We start from the raw sequence: 18372 nt of genomic DNA on the forward strand, positions 1-18372 counted from the left end.
CACCAAACATACGCCTTAACTACCAGTGTTCACCGCACATGGAAACCAAAATGTAGGGCGTTGAGTCTGAGTTCGTTGTCTCGCGAAATCAAAGAATGAAGCGGGGGCCAAAAACCATTAGTGAAACCGAAGCGTATTGAGAAGCCAGGCCTGGAAAAGGTGCAGCTGGGGTTCAGGAGCGGCCCCGTGCCCAGAGCTTCCTTCCATGTGGCAGTGGGGAGCAGTTCAGCATCCGAGCTCCTTAAAGTCTCTTAGTCCCTGTGTGGAGGCCCACGTGGCCGTAAGCCACGTGGGGATGGGGGGCGGGGGAGGGGGGTGCTTCCCTGCCACAGGAACACCAGGAACCCATTGCATGCCAGGGAGAAGAAAGACGGTGAAAGGAAGCTCCTGCCTTTTAATTTAGGAGGTGGATAGTCTTCCTACTTCCTTATTGGTCTTTTCAAAGAATTCTGCCTTAGCAACCTCCTTTGGATTGGTTTTATGTGCCTTACTGCCTTGTGAGTGGTTATCTGCCGCTGCCTGTCTTAGCAATACCCATACATTCTAGGGTTCAGGCCTCCCCGCCCAGTTTGGGTGCCTTAGGAACTGCCCACTTGGGTTCTTGGGTTTTACTTTCCCTTCCCGTGGCCCCGCCCCTATCTACCTAGCTTCCTTCTGTCTCCTCAATATTACCTATATTAATGTATTTTTAAAATAGGTGTTAATAAAGCAATGGTATAACTTGTGTGTAATTTACTTAAAAAATACTAATGAACTTTAATTTTTTCTTCATTTTCGTTGGTCATTTGTATATTTTCTTTTAAAAAGTATTAACAGTTTCTACCCATTTTTCTATTTTGGTGTATTTTATTGTTATATTTTTTGCAAAATCATCCCAGTTTATCTCATTTTCATATAACTGACCCTTTTTCTCTTTGTGGTTCCTTTTATTTCTTTCCAGTTTAAAGCATTTACTTGCCTCAAGATTAAATTGATATTTGCATAATTTTGGCTAGGTATTAGGTGACTACAATTTTAGATTTAATTAAATATATCAAAAATTTAACATTTCTTGACTAATGTAATTTTTAATGCAAATAGCCAATTAACTCAAGACTTTCATTGAAAATCTATCTCTCTGCTCAGTTTGGAATGCTTTCCTTATTATAGGTTAATTTTTAAATAAAAAAATCTATATTTAGGAGTATCTATAATGACTCCTCTTCCCCCATACTTCTGTCTTGGTTAATGCAATCACTCTCTGCCCAATTACTCAAGAAAAAAAGACAGCCGAAACCGGTTTGGCTCAGTGGATAGAGTGTCAGCCTGCGGACTGAAAGGTCCCAGGTTCGATTCCGGTCAAGGGCATGTACATTGGTTGCGGGCACATCCTCGATAGGGGGTGTGCAGGAGGCAGCTGGTCGATGTTTCTCTCTCATCGATGTTTCTAGCTCTCTATCCCTCTCCCTTCCTCTCTGTAAAAAACCAATAAAATATATTTAAAAGAAAAAAAAAAAACAGAGAGAGAGAAGAAGAAGGAAAACTAAACTTTATTGAGCTTTTGCTCCTTTTTCATCTTCTGGAATATCCCACTTCTCTTTTCCACTTATCACAGTCTGTTTTAGTATGTCTCCTTGGCATTGTTTTAATCATATTCATTAGAAAAGGCACATTATTATTGTATCTTCTGGGTTGTCCTATTCAAACAATGGTTAGCATATTTGATTTGGGGGTGTCTGGCCATTTGTAAGAAATTAAAAAGATCCAATAAAATGTATTGAATGAATGGCTATTTTGCTTAGTATCAATTTCTGTTCTCACTGGGGAATCTGGGAAAATACTCTGATAGTCACAAACTTACAGAAAAGTTGCCAGTCTGGTACAATTTTCTTTTTTCCTGAATTGTTGGAAAGTAAGTTACCAACCTTACGCCCTAACACTTCCAAATACCTTTGTGTTTCTTACAAATAGGAAATATTTCCTCCATAAGGACAGGACCATCAAAATCAGGATATTGACAGTGATACATTATTAGCACCATCTAGTACTTGGCCTCCTTTCAAGTTTAGTTAATTGTCCTAATAATGTCCTCTGAAGCAAAAGGGTCCATACAGCTCAGAATCACAGTGAATTAGTTATCAGGTCTCTTTAATCTTGAACAGTTCTGGCCTCGCTTTGATTTCATGACCGTGGCACATTTGAAGACTATAGGGCCAGTTATTTTGTAGATGTCCCTTAATTATGGTTTCCCCATGGTTAGTTTCAGGTTATATATCTTTTCAGACATAATACAAAAATAATACTCTGTTTTTCTCATTATATTCTATTAGTTGGTACAGGATTTCATGGTATCTCTTTACTTTTAGTGTTCACTCTGATCACTTGACTAAAGTGGTATCGGCCCAGCTTCTCCGCTGTAGAGTCTTCTTCTTTGTAATTCATACAAACTTTGTTGGGAGTTATTTTGAAGTTATATTAATATCCCATTCCTCATCAGACTTTCCATTTATATGTGTGAATGTATGTGTATTCATATTTCCCTCTTTATTAAATGTTTTAAAATTATTTACTTCATGATCATTATTTACTTTGATTCTCCAGTATGACTAGTAGAAGCCTCCTTAAGTTGTTTCTACATCCCTGTATCATGTTCCTTATTTTTTGACACAGATTTGTTTTCTAATTTCCTTGCCCAAAAGATAAAATGAGGCATTTCTCTAAGGATCCCAGATTCCTTTTGGAAAAAACTGGTATTTAGGAAGAAAGATCTGGGCCCTAGGTGTGCTAATTGCTTTTGGGGTATTGCAATTTCCAGGGTCTCCCAGTGAACAGAGCTAGGGAATATATGTTATATATACAGGGTATCCCCCAAAAATGTATGTACACTTTAACTACTCAATTTTGGAAATGGAATGTATTTTAATAAACACTGCCTTTATAATTATTCAAAGTGTGTATATACATTTTCTGGGACATCCTATATTTACATCTACAATTATTTCTATGTCTATATCCATAACTATGTCTGTATTCATTGAAAAGGATATCTGTAATTCCAACACAGAGGTCATTCAAGTTTTCTCCCTTTCCATATTTGTACCTTTAACAATGAGCAGCCTGGCTCCCATATCTTTAATAGACTTACTTGTTTGAAACATCTCCTATGTACAACTCATTTGCCTCTTTGCCTCCACCATTCTCCTGATTGGATGCCCTCTTCTCCCAGCTTGGGCTCCGAGAACCATGCCAGGCTGTTCCCTGTCTTGCTGCTGACACCTGTAGCTTTCTGTAGATATGCCCTTACCATTCTCCTATGGCTTTGACTTGCCTCGTCTCTCACCCCATGTAGATACCCTCCTCAGTCCACTCAGCCTCTTATACTCCGTGCCAGGCTGCCCTTCTTTGTGGATGACCTCCTGTCTGTGGTCAGGCTCTAACACCCTGAGCAGGACATCTCTCCTTTGCAGATACCTGCCTCACACTACTTGGGCTCTTCACTGGGGTTCCATCCCACTCCTGGTACAAATAACTTTTTTTTTTGTCCTACCTAATGGCTTTAGGACTACATTGTTTAAGAAGGGAAGGGAACTTTTTTGTCATGAGTTTGCTGCCAGAACACAGGTGTCATGAAAACCACGGCTAAATCTAAGCCAAAATGGAAAAGACAAAGACTCATATGAACATCATTGTCATTGGACACATAATTCTGAGAAGTCTACCACTACTCTAGCTATCTGATCTACAAATGTAGTGGGATTGACAAAACAACCGTCGAAAAATTTGAGAAGGAGGCTGCTGAGATGGAGAAGGGCTCCTTCAAGTACATATGCCTGGGTCTTGCATAGACTGAAATCTGTATGTGAGCATGGTATCACCATTGATATCTCCCTGTGGAAATTTGAGACCAGCAAGTATTATGTGACCATCACTGATGCCCTGGGACAGAGACTTTATCAAAAACATGATTACAGGTACATCTCAGGCTAACTGTGCTGTCCTGATTGTTGCTGCTGGTGTTGGTGAATTTGAAGCAGGTATCTCCAAGAATAGGCAGACCTGTGAGCATACCCCCACCCCTGACTTACACACTGGGTATAAAACAACTAATTGTTGGTGTTAACAAAATGGATGCCATTGACCCACCTTACAGTCAGAAGAGATACGAGGACATTGTTTAAAAAGTCAGCATTAACATTAAGAAACATTTGTGCTAATTTCTGGTTGGAATAATGACGAGATGCTGGAGCCAAGTGCTAACATGCCTTGGTTCAAAGGATGGAAAGTTCCCCATAAAGATGGTAATGCCAGTGGAGTCACACGGCTTAAAGCTCTGGATTGCATCCTGCCACCAACTCATCCAATTGACAAGACCCTGCGCCTGCCCCTCCAGGGTGTCTACAAAATTGGTGGTATCGGTACTGTCCCTGTGGGCCGAGTGGAGACTGGTATTCTCAAAGCCAGCATGGTGGTCATCTTTGCTCCAAGTCTACAAATGAAGTAAAGTCTGTTAAAATGCATCATGAATCTTTGAGTGAAGCTCTTCCTAGGGACAATGTGGGCTTCAACGTCATGAATGTATCTGTCAAAGATGTTCGTCATGGCAAAAATGACCCCCAGTGGGAGCAGCTGGCTTCACAGCTCAGGTGATTATCCTGAACCACCCAGGCCAAATCAATGCCAGATATGCACCTGTGCTGGATGGTCACACAGCTCACATTACTTGCAAGTTTGCTGAGCTGAAGGAGAAGATGATCATTATTGTGGGGATAAGCTGGAAAATTGCCCAACGTTTTAAAAATCTTTTGATGCTGCCATCATAGATATGGTTCCTGGCAAGCCGATGTGTGTTGAGAGCTTCTCTGACTACCCTCCTCTGGGCTGTTTTGCTGTTCCTGACATGAAACAGACAGTTGATGTGGGTGTCATCAAAGCTGTGGACAAGAAGGCCGCTGGAGCTGGCAAAGCCACCAAGTCTGCCCAGAAAGCTCAGAAGGCTAAAAGAATATTATGCCCAATACCTGCCTCCCCAGTCTTAATCAGTGGTGGAAGAAAGGTCTCAGAACTTTTTGTTTCAACTGGCCATTTAAGTTTAATTAAAAAGACTGGTTAATGAATATAATTCAAACTAAAACCTTCAGAAGGAAAGAAGAATGTTTATGGACCATTTGTTTGTTTGTTTTGGTGTGGCAGTTTTTAAGTTAGTCGTTTTTAAAATCAGTACTTTTTAATGAAAACAACTTGACCAAAAATTTGCCAATGAATTTTGAGACCCATTAAAGCAAAGTTTAATGAGAGACCTCTGGGTTCTTTTGGTCAACACTATAACTTACCTACTTAGGTGAAAATCTTAAGTTTCCCATAACCACCCTAGCCGGTCTGGCTCAGTGGATAGAGCGTCGGCCTGGGGACTGAAGGGTCCCAGGTTTGATTCCAGTCAAGAGCACATGCCTGGGTTGTGGGCTTGATCCCCAGTAGGGGGCATGCAGGAGGCAGCCGATTAATGATTCTCTCTCATCATTGATGTTTCAATCTCTCTGTATCCTTCTCCCTTCCTCTCTAAAATCAATAAAAAAATGTATTTTTTTTAAAAAGTTTCCCATAACCTATTTCTGGTGTTACTATGCTGAAACATTGGTCTTTGATAATTCAAAGTTAACACTTTTTCTGGGAGGGAACTTTAAGTTTTTTCACCTTGTCTTAAGAGGAAGAATAATCTGTTTACAGAATGAAAAGCTATGGGGCGGTACCTCTATTGGTGCAATACTAAATAGGTTAGTACAGCCCTGGCCAGTTTGGCTTAGTTGGTTGGAGCATCCTTCCATACACCAAAAGGTGGTAGGTTTGATTCCCTGTATAGGGCACGTAACCAGGTTGTGAGTTAGATCCCCAGTCATGCAGGAGGCAACCAATTGATGTTTCTCTCTCACATTGTTTCCCTCTCTCTTTCCCTTCCTTTCTCTAAAAACAATAAACATTAAATAAATAGGCTAGGACAGATAAGCAAAGAGTAACTATGCTTATGTGTAAACTAGTTTATAAAGGCCAAATCCTGTTATATTAAAGTCCATGTGTTGCATTATGAAATTTTGTAAAGTTGCACCAACATTGAGTAAATTTGTTGGTATGTCAAATTTACTTTTCAAGTTTTACTGGAATGTGAATTCTCACATTTACAAATTCTGAGGTAATTTTAAAGAACCTAAAATGAGACCTAACTAGTATTGAGCACTGTCTTAAACAGTTAATTGTATCCAGATTTTAGGAAAAATAAATGATACTAGGTAAAAAAAAAAAAAAAAAAAAAAAAAAAAAGAAGGGAAGGGGGAACAAATGAAGGAAGGGAATAAAAGGGGGAAGGAGAAGAGAAAGAGCTATTATTGTTAGGTACAAAGTTTCTTAAACACACATAGCTAAAATATATTCTAACTGCTTTTGGCTTAGGGAGCATGCAACATTTTATCAGCTATACCTTCTCTAGAACTGTTGAAACGAATGTCACCTTGACATTCTGTGCATATTTTGCTATGTTCCAACTACTCCAACTACAATGACTATGCTAAGCTCTTTATATAGTGGACATTTATTGGTTTCCTCACCAGAATCGATTATATATTTACTAGAGGCCCGGTACACAAAATTCATGCATGGGGGGAGGGGCCCTCAGCCCCGCCTGCACCCTCTCAAATATGAAACCCCTCAAGGAATGTCCTTCTGCTGGTTTAGGCCCAATCCCTTCGGACATCCCTCTCGAAATCTGGGACCACTGGCTCCTAACCACTCACCTGCCTGCCTGATCATTCCTAACTGCCCTCCCCTGCCAGCCTGACTGCCCCTAACTGCTCCCCTGCTGGCCTGATTGCCCCTAACCACCTCTGCCTCAGCCCCCGCCACCATGGCTTTGTCAGGACAACTGGAAGATGTCCGGTCAACTGGTCTATACCTTTATTAGTATAGATTTTTCCTTCTTGAGTACCCTAATTTCCCAGTCACTTGGCCTGGATTGTACTGACTCCACACAAATCTCCCCAGGTAGGCATTGATCCTCTTAAGCCAATGGACTTACCTCATCTTCCAGGCTACAGTAATTAGTTCAGAAAGTGGCCTGGATGTAAGCCTAAGCTAATCAGTACATAGCATTCAGCTGGCAACAGTGATGGATTCAAAGGTAGGCACTTTGCCAAGCTGGTCCAGAGTGACTTCTGCTAGGATATACAAATTCTATCTTCTCTGCTGGGTTGGTCAATTAAGGATGTCGGGTTTGAGACTACCTTAAGAAGAGAGCCAGAAGCTGACGGGGAATCACTGTGTAGAGCCAGAGGTGGAAAGAAGTCCAGAAAAAACATAGTCAAAGGAAGGAACTTTGTTGCATTCTACCAGAAAATCTTCACTGTCAAGAGGCAATTCAGATTGTTTTAGTTATCTTCCCAGTAGCTGACAAGTGCTCATGGCTTCTCCTTCTCAGAGTCATTCATGGTTTATTCCAAAAGATTTGCTCTTGGATCTTTTGGAATAAACTAGTTGTCCCATCCATGTACCATAATCCATTCACTTCTTCAAAACAAGTTGGCAATGAAAACTTGTTCTCGGCAATACTTTAAGCCCTTCCTCATTTACTCTCAGTTGTATTTGCATCACCCTGGTTCCTAGGTTTCGGGTCCCACCAAGTTCATGTTAATGGTGACTATGGACTATTCTGTCTGGCACTCCTCTAGTCTCTCATTTTGGTTTACTGGACTTTGGATTCCTAAGTGGTCTCCACACTATTTGTTTTTATCTTTGTTGGACCAAATCCCTTCTCCATTATATCTAACAAAAAACTCTCTACTTCAGTTTCCACTGGGCAGAATCTCATTATCTGAGCATCCTCTACTCCTTTTTGAGCATTGTGAGATTCAGCCAAATGAAAAAATGATGAAATTCTCATTCTGTGTCAGGTACTGTATTAAAGATCTTGACAACATTTTCCCTTGATCTAAATAAGTTATAAATAATATATTCATAACTAATGCAATTAAAATACTTATTTTACTTTTAAATCAGCACATATATGAGCTCTGTTGGCATGCCTTTACTCTAAAGACCTAGTGTATTTTTTATAGTACACAGTTGAACTCAAGCTAGAATTAATATGGATGATTTTATTTTGATCCCTTACATTCCAAAACTATGAGGACTAAATATTTTCTTGGCTTATGACAAGGTCAGTTGATAATTCTTAAAACACTTTGTTATGGACAAAAAGGCCTACTTTTTATGGTTAATGTCTTAACTCCTAAAATAAAGTACATTTTAAACAGGAATATGTTGTTAGTATTTTTAGAGAGTTTCATTACTATCGTCAGTCATAGAAACATTAATCAATGCCTTGGAAGAAGACAGGCACTGTGTCAGGCTCTGCATACCCCATGGTGAACAACAGGATGTGCTACTCGCCCTTGTGGAGCTTACCTAAATTGTGAAAGACAGATACTGACATCACTCAAAAAAACATGCAATCAAAACACTCAAGTTTTCATTTGATTCTTTCCCTTGTGTTTATTTGTATAGGCATGATCTCTTGAATAAAATACTTAGAAAAATATCTAAACCATGAATCTTAATCCAAATGCTCACACAGGCTAAGCAGATGTTTAACCCAGTGAAGAAGCAAGGTAGAAAATTTAGCAAAGTGGCAGGTGTGTGTCCAGTCTAAAGGGATGTGTTACCACATGGAATGCTGGCTTAGTGTTACCAGAGCTTCATGTATTTCTAGAGAAGCCAGATGCTTCAATGTTGAAAACCAAATTAAAAATTATGGGGCCAAACAAAAATGAATGAAGATTTGGCCTGCAAGCCACCAATCTGTAATTTATATAAACTAGAGACCCAGTGCATGGATTTGTGCACATTGAAAGGAAATTAATTACTAGTAGAAGGTGGCTGGCAGGGCAGGACTGGGTGAGATGGGCCTGACAGACCCTAGAGTCAACCTCCCGTGGTCCCTCCCTTGGCCGGCCTCACCTGGGGCAGCACTGGGGCTCGAAGAGCATCTATGGAGTGAGCAGGGTCCCTCTGGCAGGTGGGGTCCCTCGGCCTGGCCTGTGGGGATCAGACTGAAACCAGCTCTCCGACATCCCCCAAGGGGTCCCTGAGTGTGAGAGGGCACTCTACAAAGTGCTGTCGCTCAGTAGCTCCTGCGTTGAGTGTCTGCCCCCTGGTGGTCAGTGCATGTCATACCTACCATCCGATCAGCCAGTTGGCAGTCTCTTAGCCTTTTACATATTTACTAGAGGCCCAGTGCATGAAATTCATGCATGGGTAGGGTCCCTAGGCCTTGCTGGTGATCGGGGCCGATCTGTGGGGCAACTGGCAGAACAATCAGGGCCCCAGCTCTCACCACCTTGGCTGGCCTGGTGCTGCCCACTTGCCAGCCCTGCCCCCCCTGGGCTGCAGCCGGTTGCCTCCCTCTGCAGAGTGACCTGCGATGCGATTTGGGGGGGGGGAGGGCGCTTGCTCGCACCTGCCTTGGTTGGCCTGGCGCTGCCTGCTCACTAGACCCGCTCCCCGCCGCCATGGCCACCGCTGGTCAGGGCCTGTGGGCTAGGGGCAGCTCCTGTGTTGAGCGTCTGCCCCCTAGTGATCAGTGCATGTCATAGTGACCAGTCATTCTGCCAGTCATTCCACAGGTCATTCTGCCGTTTGGTCGATTTGCACATTAGGGTTTATGTAGATAGATATATATATATAGATGGTGAAGCCTAGGTTTATGATGATCCTATTTATTTATTTATTTATTTATTTATTTATTTATTTATTTATTTTTAAGTCTTTAATGTTGAAAGTATTACATATGCCCCTTTTTCCCCCCATTGACCTCTCCCAGCCCGCCCCTGCCCCCTTCCACCACCCTAGGCCTTCACCACCCTATTCTCTGTGTCCATGGGTTATACATATACGCATACAAGCTCATCCTGTTTAATACTATCAGTTTAAAATTTATGTAATTTCTCATAAGCAAATCCAGGCACTGCTCCTGAGCACCACCTCTCTGTGGAATGTGTAACCTGCCCAGCTGGTAGTGTTTGAGAGTGATATTCAAGGACTGCTAAGCTTCATAAATTTTGTTACATTTCATGTTCATATGATAATGCCCATTATTTTCTAACTCTTTCAGTTATTATTAACTTCGCTGTGCAAGTTAACTATACTACATGCTTCCCTCTACTTTTAAAATCTTTGTTTGTATATATTGTATAATTATGTTTTATAATACTTATGTCACAAAAAAAACTTTGTCACTAACTCTTCTCTGAATTTCTTATGCATTTTCCTTACCAGAAATGAATAAGTTATTCATGGATTAAATCTCATTTGATATTCTGTAGTCTGCTTTGAACTTTCTTTAAGCTACAATCATCTTTGTCTTGCCATATGGTATTTGAACACAATTAGGGATTGATCAGTAATTTGTTCACATGCCCTTTCTTATTAAAGTAGTTTCCTGTGAAAAATCTTCTTTGCTTATAGGTACTCTTTTTTTAGAGAAGGAAAATAAAAAGATTCTTAGCTAGCACTTTAATTTCTACAATAGGCTGTCAACCTTAAAGTTTGCCTCTTATTTGATCTTTGAGGCATGGGATCTATATTAAGTCAATAACTCAGTATAACTGTTCTTTAGGTCCTGGTAACTTGCACATGTTTGGGACTCAAGTCTCATCTGGCAACTTGTTCAGAAAAAGCAATCCATTAATTCCCCCAAATATTCTAAGGTTGTTTCTTAGGAGTCCTTAGAAAACAGCACAAATGGGCCTATTGTTTGGTTCTGTTATAAAATTAGTTTTAGCTTGGTGCACTGTGGAAGGATACTACCAGGATGTACTAAGATAAACAGGTTTAGGTAAGCACTATCATATTCACTAAAACTGTGATGTGGTGGAAAGTGTTTATTATATCACTCAGAGAAAGCCGGTCATAGACAAAGAGGGTAAATTTGGATTAAGACAAATTTGCATTCCAAATTTAATAGTTATTGTAGCACTCTATAATTATTTCTTACCAATCTTCACTTTCTACTCTCATTTATAAGATTCAAGGTTCTGACTTTTTATTTTACACTTCTGTTTATTTCACTGATATATTCTTATAAGCTGTGTGGCAAAATTTGACCTTAAAGATTATAAGCAAATAAAGTTAACATAATCACTGACAATTTCCATTTATTTTTCTTTGATGAATCTAATACTTTAGAACATTTCCAATATGTGCTTTCTTACTACTTTTTTCTTGGCTATAAATTCTCTAAATCTAAATATTAGCTTGTTAAGAAGTTTGGAAAGGAGAAAAATAAGAAGCTAGTGCCTATGGATGAAATTCAAGAAAAGTCACGTTGATCTCCTTTGTCTCTAACTACTATGTTTTTACCAAATTTGTGAAGTCCACTATCAGAACTCCTGCTGGGAGCAGCAATTCCAACTTAAAAAACAAACAAATAGTAAGACTGACATAATTGGGAAAACTTCAAAGAAGTCACAAGGAAACAATAGGCTCATTCAGTTTTAACCCCTCCATCCCGAACCCCCCCCTACCCCCCCCCCCGCCTCACCACCAAAGCTTCACATTTCAAAACTACTTCCTAAGAAGGCCTATGATTTTAAAATACAAAACCTTTAAGAAGAGAAATAATAAGATACATAGCTTCCTTGTCAATTAAATAATGTTATCAGATGGCACAGACTGTCATATAAAACTATTTCAACAGAAATATAACAGCATTGAAATGTGTGATCACAGCTGACCTAATGGCCAGGCTCATTTTATAATTCAGCCCTGGGTGATGGAGGCCACCTGTCAAATCTGGTGAGAGTGTGAGAAGGACACCTGCCTTAATAGGTAAAAGAAAGCTCTTCATGGAAGTTAACGTGAAATAAATATGACCTAGGAGATTTGAATAACTGATGGTCAAACTTAAACCTTTTGTCAAGCCTTGTTTCAACTGACTTTGTATATCAAGGGCATTAATCTTGCACCTTTTCCTGTCAAGTAATATATTAAAATATGAGCATTTAATATTGGGAACTCCATGATTGAAACCTTAAGGTGAATTTTAAAAATAGAGTTAAAATAAAATGTTGGGAAGAAGCAATCCCATTGTGACAGGTATTTTTTCTTTAATTTATTGGGGTGACAATGGTTAATAAAATAATATAGGTTTCAGGTGTACAATTCTATAATACATCATCTGTATGTTATATTGTGTATTTACCACCCCAAGTCAAGTCTCCTTCTATTACCATTTATCCCCCCTTTACCTTCTCATATCTCCCTCACCCCCTTTTCCCTCTCGTAATCACCATACTGTATTCTGTGTTTAGGAAATTTCTTGTCTTAATCCCTTCACCTTTTTCACCCAGCCCTGAAACCTCCATCCTCTCTGACAGCTGTCAGTCTGTTCTCTATTAATCTATTTTTGTTTATTTATTTGGTGCATTAGATTCATATGAGTGAAATCATATGGTACTTGTCTGACTGGCTTACATCCATGCTATTGCAAAAAGTAAGATTTCCTTTTTTCTTTTACAGCTGAGTAATATTCCATTGTGTAAATGTACCACAGCTTTTTTATCCACTCATCTACTGATGGATGCTTGGGCTGTTTCCAAATCTTGGCTATTGCAAATAATACTGCAAAGAACATAGGGGTGCATATATTCTTCTCAAATTAATTTTTTCGGTATCTTTGTATAAATTCCCAGAACTAGAATCACTGGGTCATAAGGCAGTTCCATTATTAATTTTTTGAGGTAACTCCATGCGGCTTTTCACAGTGGCTGCACCAATCTGCATTCCCACCGACAGTGCATGAGGGCTTGTTTTTCTCCACATTCTCACCAACACTGCTTCTTTGTTGATTTATTGATGATAGCCATCTGAATTTCAAAATGCTGTATTTTTTGATAGTGCTCTATTTTTCTGTTCCTGTGTGTTTCTCTCCATGTTGCTGTCTCTATCAGTCTTTAAATCTAGTTTTTCAACAGCAGGATGGCAACAAATGAATTTTAAATTAATTAGTTTACCTGGTCTGTCACCTAAGAAACCATGCTAGGGTTATTTTAAGAAAAGGTGGCTTTATAATAATTTATAAGAACTTTTTTTACTGTGAATATTTTATTAAACCTAGAAAGTTTATGAGCTTCTTCTATTCATCCAGTAAAAGTGTTTTGTGTGTCTATTAAGTTTGCAAACTTTTCTTGCGTGCTTGCATCTTAGCCAAAATCTTATTGTTCAACAAGTAGTCAAAAATGCACTTATTGCCCCGAATCTCCTCATTCTTATTTGAAAAACTGAACAAAGGGTTAAATCTGATTTCCAACCATTTTCCTACAGCAATCATGTGTATACCATTGGGAGAAGGAAATTCTTAACAACTTAGTATTGACTTGTACTATATAGTCCCTACTTACAATGAAACTGTATCAGCATTTTACTGTGTGGTATGTCAGAGTGGAAATGGAATATAATCTTCTCAAGAGAAGAGAATACTTACAAACCAAATGTCCAAAGCTGCAATAAAATGTTTGAAGATCACATAATTTTTGCACAAAATAACTTTTGGGGTTAAATTTGCATAAAATTAACTACCTGTGAAAATAAACACTTATATAATGTGTTACAGACATCTAGGAAAATTTCTCCTCAGAATAATTTTACTCATATGGTTAAGTGGTGCACAATCTACTTGAATCATGTTAAATGTAAAATCAAAACCATATTTGGAAGAAGACATGGGGGATATGATTATGTGTGATTTTTATTTTCATTTTTATACTTTTCTGTATTTTTCAAATACTTTAACAGCAAGTACATATTTTTTGTATAGAAAATTAAAGACCTTTAAAAATTATTGAATAATTACAATAAGAAGAGTCCTTAATATACAATTCTCAGAAATAGCCTGAGGCTTCGAATTCCCAAAATGTTCTGGAAATTTTTCTCTCCTTTTTCCTCTTGCTTCTGTCAACTGACTCCTGCCTAGGACTAGTATTCTTATCCAGTATTTTGCTACTTATTAAACATAAATCTGGTTCATCATGGCACCCTCAAAGGTAAAACTAGTAAAAGTGAAAGAAAAGAAGGAAAATGGTGAACAGTCACTTTCACAATTCCCATCTCATGGCTATGCTCCTTGGCTCCCTTCACAAAACTGTTGTGGTCCAGGTGAAACCCTTGTCTCTGAAACAGTTTTTGGAACCTATATAATCTAAAGAGCTGACAGCTAGTTTTCCTTAGTTCTAGAATGTTCTTCTATGGAAACAAACAAAAATGCCCAGTATTAGTATGTTTTTGTGCCTTTGCTCTTCAATATAAGGTTTTAGAAAAAGCTTAAGAAGCTTTAAAAATGAGAAAGCAGAAGGGGTGTAGGAGAGTTATTTTACATCCTGTAGTTTCCCCATTTGCTGTTTGTAGTTAAGTCCTCCAAGAAACCTGAAGTGACTGTATATTCCCTATGTTCAGGGAAAGTAGCATAAAGGAGAAATCTTAAGGAGTAATTATTTTATACTTAATTGGGGATGTTAGAAACCCTTATCTAAAGTAAAAAGTCACCATTTAAAAAGAAAAAATCAAAAGGCAACATGCAATTCCTTGTACCAGTAAGTACTATTCTAAATGAGGCACTCTTCTAGGTATGAGAGATGGAACAGAGCTATTGTTATCCCCCCTTTCTTCTTATTGGGGGCAAATAAGTCCAATCCTGAGAGAATGAGTGGGAAGTCTGATTTGGACCACAGATCAGGCTGGATTCTATACTCAAGAGTTAGCATTAGCAAAGCTGGGGTATGGCACTCTATGTGTCTTCTATTTTTGTGTCACCCCACAATCTGCTCCTTGCTGAAGGTAGAAATTGAAGAGATCCAAGCCCCATTAGCAGTTAACACGGACTTTTTCTCTACTGTGGAGGAGTTTAAATTTTACTTGTAGTGAAGGAAAGAGTTATCAATTGTTTGCACAAGCACAACTTTATTCATAATTATGACGAATGCTACAAAGATGCTATGGGAGCATCTACCGAGAGGATCTGCCTGACTTTGGGAGGTCAGGGAAGATGATCTTGAGTAGGGAAGCTTTGAAATTAACTTGTAAAAATGAATTTTTTGTGATACCCATGTAAAGGGATAGAGGGATGTGAGCATGTTAAGCAAAGGTAAGGGCAAAAGGAACATGTCACAATCAGTGATTAGAGAAGTCCATCTTGCTTATGTGTGAAAGGAAGTAGATGACAATGAGGTAAGCAGGGGCTTTCTTCCTGATCCACAGAGCAATGCGAAGCCTTTACGTGATTTTAAGCCAGAACTGTTTTGTTTTTTTAAACTAATCAGTAAGTCTATAGTGAGGAGAATTTTCAAACAGGGTGCAAAACTAGATGTGAAGAAAATTTCTAGCACATTACAAAAAAAGCCAAGGGATCCATGACTTTATCATGCTCACTGTCTAGAGGTCAAGAATACATCCTCATCCCAGTTGTATTGTGGAGACATGCCCTTAGTATGCCTGGTAGTAAATATGACTGTGTATTTCCAACTGAACTAATGCCAAGTAGTTCATCTCATTATCATCATTGTCATATGCCCCTAATTCACAATGGGCTAGAATGCACTTTTGAAGGATAATTGGAGAAAACAATCACCTTTTCACCTTTCTCTTAGTCCTGTTTCCTATTTACTCCCCAGGATGAACATATTCCTCTTCTAGGGAGGAGATGCCAATATCTGGCAATTCTTTATTCCTAATCTGGCCTTTCATCTTAGTCAAGATATTTTCAGCAGACTCTTGAACACGTATGTTTGTTGGATGTTTTAAAGATATCTCAAACTTGCCCGTCTGGTGTGGCTCAGTGGTTGAGCCACAACCTATAAACCAGGAGGTCAGGACACATGCCCAGGTTGCGGGCTCGATCCTCAGTGTGGGGCATGCAGGAGGCAGCCAAGTAAAGATTCTTTCTCATCATTGATGTTTATCTCTCTCTCTCTCCCTCTCCCTTCCTCTCTGAAATCAATAAAAAATATTTTGGGGTGAAAAAAGATATCTCAGACTCAATTTTCCTAATACCATATTTGTTTCTCCAATTCACTTTGAATTCCATATCTTATTAATAGCTAGAAATCCCAAAGTCATGTCACCATTTATCACTCTTTTAAATATTAACAAAGTTACATTAAAATACCTTAAATCTAGTTCCTTCAATAATAATAATAATCTACACCAATAAAAGAGTAAGATGCAAATTGACCATAACTTCACAATGCCCACCAGCCAATCAGGAGTGAGTATGCAAATTCTCCCAACAAAGATGGTGGCTTAATTTGCATATGCAGGCATTGAGCAACCGGGGGTGGGGTGGGACGCTTGCGTCATCGCCATGGCGACAACACAGGCGTTCCGCACTGCTCCAGCCGCTCCGGGCCTCTGGGCAGCATGGGAAGGTGGAAAAGTGGCTCCAGCCGGAGCCGGCAGCCAGGGGAAAGAAGGCCCATTCTTGCACGAATCTTCATGCATTGGGCCTCTAGTAATAATAATAATAATAATAATAATAATAATGTTATTATGAGCTTAATGCTTATTAGGAGCTTAATAAGTATCTGGCATCTCATAAAGAAACAAAGAGTCACAGAGGTTAAATAACTGTCACAGAGATTCTTCCAGTATCTGTTCTGTAATTTTTTCTCATGGAAATAAAATCTTCAATTTTCAGGTGGTTTTATGGTGATCAAAACCAAAGACTTTATTTCTTTTCAGGCTTTTAACTAGGTAGGCTTTGTGACTAGAATCTGTATCCTGGCTAGCCCTTTCATTTGTCTCATTTGCTTTGGCTGGAATGAATCATCTTGGACCACACAGAGGGGAGTCACATTTTGGAGAAGGCATGAAAAAATAATCTGGGCCCTGAGACCTCCTAAGGCAGATCCATTTTGACAGATTATTACCTAAGATGACCCAAGTAATTTCTCCCTCTCTCCAAGTCTTTTTGCAACAAAAGTTTGCCATCTTTATCATCAGTAGGAATTTCCCCTCCCTTTGTATCCAGGCTGGTTCTAGGACTTGTTTTAACCAATAGAATGCAGCAGCAATGACACTGTGACTCTCAGACCTAGGCCTTAAGAAGCCTTACAGCCTCTGTTTTCATCCTCTTGGAACCAACACCCATGGCAACAAGTTCATGCCAGACTACCAAACAATAAGAAACCGTAAAAGAGAGAGAGGTCGCATGTAGGAGAATCAAGGGACTGCAGCTCAGCCAGCACCAAGGCACTAGACATATGACTTAGGACATTTTGGATGTTGGAGACCCACTGGAGTCAGCCCAGCTGACATGATGTAAAGCAAGATGAGCCTCCTCACTGGCCCTGCCCAAATTCCTGACCCTTGAGTCAACAGCTTATTTTTAAGCCCCAAAGTTTTGAGGCAATTTTTTCAGGAAGCAACATAACTGTAACAACCTCTACACTGGCTGGACTGCTATGAAAAGAAACTTCTATACAGTAATCGGGCATGGTCAGATTATATCTCTTGGACATGAGTGGAGCCTATATTCTAGCTACTAAAGCAACAACCAAGTTCTCATAGAAAGAAGATTTGAAGCCAGGTAAACTAGATCCAGAACCCAGACTCTAAACCACAGAATTATATGTTATGGGAGGGAAGAAAGGAAAAGGAGTGAGAGACACTTTTACTTATGGGAAAGCATGTATTTTGTTTCAAATAACTAACGAAATATCCTTTATCATAAAATAAAGATTGTTTTGATGTTTATTATTGATAATATATAAACTGACACAAACTTTCTATTTAACTGATGGGTGAGACCTATACTATAATTTATCTCAACCTTTATCAATATTTTTCTACAAAAATCATACCATTCCAGGGGGAAAAAAAAGGTACCCATTAAAGCAGCAATTTTCAATTTTTTTTTATCTCATGGCACACATAAACTAATTACTGAAATTATGCAGCACACAAAAATTATATTTTTTGCTGACTTGATACAAAATAAATTTAATTTTGATTTTTTTCACATTGGATGGCTATTGTGTTTGTAGTTGTCATTTTTTAATTTGACAGTCTAAGGGAAAAAGGTAGTGCCCCTGGTTAAATAGTCCGGTAATGCATCTTTAATTTTTGCAGCACACAGCTTGAAAATCACTGCACTGTAGTATAGAATATAGCCTTTCTGCATTTCCACCTTACAACTGCTTTCCCTGCTCTTCCACTCACCTGAAATGTCTTCCTTTTCACATTTCCTTTTTCATATTTTCACTCAGCTACTCCCTCCTCTGTGGAAACCCTCCTGAGCAAGCCAATCCCAGTGAACTTCCATATCACTTGTCAGTTCCATGAATTTGACAGGTAAGCTATATA

General features: G+C 39.1%; 1 protein-coding gene and 1 pseudogene across 1 annotated transcript in view; one reads left to right on the top strand and one right to left on the bottom strand.

The window, feature by feature from the left end:
• FOXP2 (forkhead box P2) overlaps positions 1-18372 on the bottom strand; it is a 579029-nt gene that overhangs the window by 314001 nt on the left and 246656 nt on the right. The gene's annotated exons all lie outside the window — the stretch shown is intronic.
• LOC103295947 (elongation factor 1-alpha 1-like) lies at positions 3635-5089 on the top strand (annotated as a pseudogene).

The sequence above is a fragment of the Eptesicus fuscus genome, chromosome 14 (assembly GCF_027574615.1).
Source record: "Eptesicus fuscus isolate TK198812 chromosome 14, DD_ASM_mEF_20220401, whole genome shotgun sequence".
Taxonomy (NCBI): domain Eukaryota; kingdom Metazoa; phylum Chordata; class Mammalia; order Chiroptera; family Vespertilionidae; genus Eptesicus; species Eptesicus fuscus.